Here is a 5,140-nt window from a genome sequence, read left to right on the forward strand (position 1 = left end):
TCGCATGTGTAAGGCCACTTTCATGGAACTTTGTGAATTGCTTTCCCCACCCTGAAGCACAGGAATACTGTTATGGGGTGGGACTCACCCCTGTGGCACCTCCTGCTGGTCATCCAGGGAATTAGCGTTTCCAGCCTCTGGAGCGCCCTCTGCAGGGTGGTGTCCCGCTTACCGCTGGACCTGAGTCCCTCCTGGGCCCCAATGCCCCTTTCTCTTGGGGGCTGCCCCTACAGTTTCTGGGTCTCCCCACCTATTATCTCCACCTCGCCTCAGTATAAGGCTACTGCCAGTCCCTGTTCACTGGGGCAGACTGCAGTGTAGAAGCCATCCTTTACAGGCAAGGCGGGCTTGGACCTGCTACCTCCACCTACCCTAGGGCCGCCCTCTGCAACCCCAGTACCCATTTGGCCTTGCACGAGACCGGCTGCCTGGGGAGTTGCCAGGCAGGAGCTCCCCAGCTCCTCTTGCCTTTCCCCAGCCCTGCTTCACCTCAGGTACCTGGTGCACTCTCCAGCAGCCAGGCCCATGTCCCCCCACAGCTAGAGGAGATTCTCTCTTAATGTCTGGCTCACAGTCCTTTTATAAGGGCTGTTTGGGGCATGGCAGTTGTGCCTGCTTCCCGAATCAGCCTGGGAGCTGCTTGCCTCCAGCCATGGCCCTCTCCTGGGCTGTTTTAAACCCCTCAGGGCAGAAGAGGGTGACCACCCCACTACAAATACCAAGATGAGACCTGCTCTGACAGTTGAGAAGCGAGTGGCTATAGCCCTGTGGAAGCTTGCTATACTGGACTGCTACCGGTCAGCTGGGAATCTATTTGGACTGGGCAAATCTACTGTGGGGGCTGCTGTGATCCAAGTAGCCAGGGCAATCAATACTTTTCTGCTAAGAAGGGTAGTGACTCTGGAAAATGTGCAGGTCATAGTGGATGGCTTTGCTGCAATAGGGTTCCCTAACTGTGGTGGGACAATAGACTGAACGTATATCTCTATGTTGGCACCAGACCACCTTGCCAAAGTGTACATAATCCACGAGGGGTACTTCTAAATGGTGGATCACAAGGGTTGTTTCACCGACATCAATGTGGGGTGGTAGGGAAAGGTGCATGATGCTCGCATCTTTCGGAACTCTGAGCTGTATGAAAACCTGCAAGAAGGGATTTTCTTCCCAGACCAGAAAATTACTATTGGGGATGTTGAAATGCCAATAGTTATCCTTGGAGACCCAGCTCCCATGGCTCATGAAGCCATACACAAGCAGTCTGGACAGCAGTAAAGAGCAGTTCAACTATAGGCTGAGCAAGAGCAGAATGGTGATAAAATATCCCTTTGTACATTTAAAAGGGCACTGGTGCAGTTTGCTGAGGAGGTTAAACCTCAGCAAAAGCAATATTCCCATTGTTATTGCTGCTTGCTGTGTGATCCATAACATCTGTGAGAGTAAGGAGGAGACATTTATGGCAGGGTAGGGGGTTGAGGCAGATTGCCTGGAGGCCAATTTTGAGCAGCCACACACCAGGGCAATTAGAAGAGCACACCAAGGTGCTCTGCACATCAGAGAGGCTTTGAAAAACAGTTTCATGACTGACCAGGCTACAGTGTGACAGTTGTCTGTGTTTGTCCTTGATGCAAAACCCCACCCTTTGATGAATGTACTTCCCTGTAAGCCAATACCCCTCTCGGATTTGACATCAGCTGGCCTGGGAAATAAAGTCTCTATTGTTCTCAATCCATTCATTCTTTATTAAAAAAATATGTGAGATCACTGACAACACTGACTAGTAAAAGGCAGCCCAGGTGTACAAAAGGTTTGATAATGGGCGAGGTAGAGGAGGAGAGGAGGACAAGGACACATTGCTTTTTGTAGCCACACCACAAATCAAAGTTGTTTGAATGACAGCCTTCTGTTGCTTGGGCCATTTCCTGGCGCTGAGTGGCTGGGTGCCCGGAGCCTTCCCCTATGTGTTCTTGGGCATCTTGGTGAGGAGGCTACGGAACTTGGTGAGGAGGGCAGGCAGTTATACAATGGATGTAGCTGGGGTCTGTGCTATAGTTGCCTTCCTGCAGTTCCACCCGATGCCTCATCTTGTCGGTGTGCTCCTCAGCATCTCCTCCTGTGTGTTCCGATCATGCTCACTGTATTGCTTTCCTGCCCTCTGCCACCGAATGCCTCCATGCATTCAGCTGTGCCCTACCAGTGCAGGAGGACTACATGAGCTCAGAAAACATGTCATCGCGAGTGAGTTTTTTTCACCTTCTAATCTGCGATAACCTCAGGGACGGAGTTGATGCAGGGAGCATAGAAACAATTACAGCTGCAGGGGGTGGGGAGAAAGGGAGAGTAGACTTTTACAAAGATACATTACTGATAACAAAAGGGATACTCTTTCACAGTGAATCAAGCAATTCACAGCAGACAGCACATGTGCTTTAGGTATAAGGTTGCATTTTGCCTTTTATATTGAGCATCTGCCAGTATGGTGAGACATCACACACGATTGGGCAACAGACTTCGGTTTGCAGGCTGCCATGGTAAGCCAAAGGGTATGAGGGGTTGGTTTCTAATGCCTTCTTAACATGTGGGAATGGTTTCAAACTCCAGCACCCTTGTTTCCCATAGCAACCAATGCCAATTGTGTTTGCCATTTAAAAGAAGGGGCAGTAGTTTTGGGGTGGGAGTGCAGCGCACCCTTCCCTCCTCACGTGGCTGTTCTCCAGGATGATCCCTTTTAGCCAAGCACAAACAGCATGCCCGGTGTCTAATGTGTCGGAGATCAGCAAACAGAAGGGATTATTGTTCCCTTACAAAACTTCCCCATTTCAACCAGGTGACCATGAATGATATCACTCTCTTGAACAGGGCTGGTGCAACCATTTAGGTGACCTAGGCAGTTGAGTAGGGTGCTGGGATTTGGGAGGAGCCATTATCTTTTGCAGTCACCACGGTGGCTAGATCTTCGGCCGCCCCGGTCACCGCTGGCATTTAGGCGGAGGGAGCTTGGGCAGGGGGGCATGGGGAAGGCCACCTGCAGAAAGTAAGGGGTGGGAGGCTCGCAGGGAAACTCCCCTCTCCAGCTCACCCCTGTCCTGCCTCCTACCCCTCCCCGAGCACGCCATGGCTGCTTCACTTCTCCCGCCTCTTAAGCTGCTTGGCACTGCAAGCCTGCAAGGTGGGAGAAGTGAGGCAGCCACGGTGTGCTTGGGGAGGAGGCGGAGCAGGGGTGAGCTGCTTCATTTCTCCCACCTCCCAGGCTTGCGGCACCTAAGGTGATTGGCGCCACAAGCCTGGGAGGCAGGAGAAGTGAAGCGGCGATGGTGTGCTCGGGGAGGAGGTGGGGCAGGGGTGAGCTGAGGTGGGGTGAGTTCCTCAAGGCAGAGGGTGGGGGGTGGGAGCTGCTGCAAGGGGTGCACCTCAGGGTGGAAGGGGGAAGTGCCTCAGGGTGGGCGCAAGGTGGAAGTTTCTCCTAGGTCACGAAACATCCTTGCACTGGCCTTGCTCCTGCCCTCTTTGATGACTACTTCCAATTAGTTTGTGTGCATTCTGTTTTGGTGTTCAGGAAAGGCCTGAATACCTCTCTGACCTGTTGGTGAGTTGGACCTGAGGGTTCAGTCTGACAGATAGTTTCTTTAAAAAAGAAAAAAAATGTTTCCTTTGCACCCTCTGGATTCATATAGGATCATAGAATATCAGGGTTGGATGGGACCTCAGGAGGTCATCTAGTCCAATCCCTTGCTCAAAGCAGGACAAATCCCCAAGCAGATTTTTGCCACAAACCCCTAAATGGCCCCCTCAGGGATTGAATTCACAACCCTGGGTTTAGCAAGCCAATGCTCAAACCACTGAGCTACATATGTTACAGTTAGTCTTAGGCTTCAAATGTAGTTTGTGAGGTTTCCAAAATTAGTGCATTTATGAGTTAGTTCACTGAACTGGAATTATACATGCTACTCTTGACAGTACATCTTTTTACTATTAAAGTTTCAAAAGAGATGTACATATTAATAGTACTGCCCTGTAGTTTTGTTTCTCAAGAAAAAGTGAGTTCAGAAGAAACTGAAGAGACAGTTTATTTACAAATTCTGTTGATGCAGGAATTAAAAATATAGTTAAACTTAACTGAAATTTAGTGCATCGGCTAATTTTTTGTAAAATTTGGTCATTAGGCTAAGTTATTAACTTTTGTTTTCTCTATTTGTTATTATATAGGCTATATACAGAATCAGATCATCAGCTTAGATTACTCTTAAGTGGAGGTAATTGTGGTGCCAGAGGTACTGTAATCATTCACCAACCTTCGTCTGCAGGTAATCTGCATAAAATAATTTTGTTGGTTGTAATGATTCAGTGGTACAAGGAAGACTGGACACATGTTCAACATCTTTTGTTTTGTTCAACATCTTCATTAACGATCTGGATGATGGGATGGATTGCACCCTCAGCAAGTTCGTGGATGACAGTTAATTGTGGGGAGAGGTAGATATACTGGAAGTTAGGGATAGGATCCAGAGTGACCTAAAGAAATTGGAGGATTGGGCTAAAAGAAATCTCGTGAGGTTCAACAAGGGAAAGTACACAGTCCTACACTTAGGATGGAAGAATCCCATGAACTGCTACAGGTTGGGGACCAACTGGCTAAGCGGCAGTTCTGCAGAATTACCTGGGAATAACTGTGGACAAGAAGCTGGATATGAGGCCTGGTCTACGCTACGTGTTTATACTGATTTTAGCAGTGTTAAACCGATTTAACGCTGCACCCGTCCACACAACGATATCGATATAAAGGGCTCTTTAAACCAGTTTCTGTACTCCTCCCCGATGAGAGGAGTAGCGCTGAAATTGGTATTACCATATTGTATTAGAGTTAGTGTGGTCGCAAATCGATGGTATTGGCCTCCAGGCGATATTCCACAGTGCACCACTGTGACCGCTCTGGAAAGCAATCTGAACTCAGATGCACTGGCCACTTAGACAGGAAAAGCCCCACAAACTTTTGAATTTCATGTCCTGTTTGCCCAGCGTGGAGTTCTGATCAGCACGGGTGGCGATGCAGTCCCAAATCCAAAAAGAGCTCCAGCATGGATCGTACGGGAGATACTGGATCTGATCACTGTATGGGGAGACAAATCTGTTCTATCAGAGCTCC

Source organism: Chelonoidis abingdonii, chromosome 2 (genome assembly GCF_003597395.2).
Source record: "Chelonoidis abingdonii isolate Lonesome George chromosome 2, CheloAbing_2.0, whole genome shotgun sequence".
Classification (NCBI taxonomy): Eukaryota; Metazoa; Chordata; order Testudines; family Testudinidae; genus Chelonoidis; species Chelonoidis abingdonii.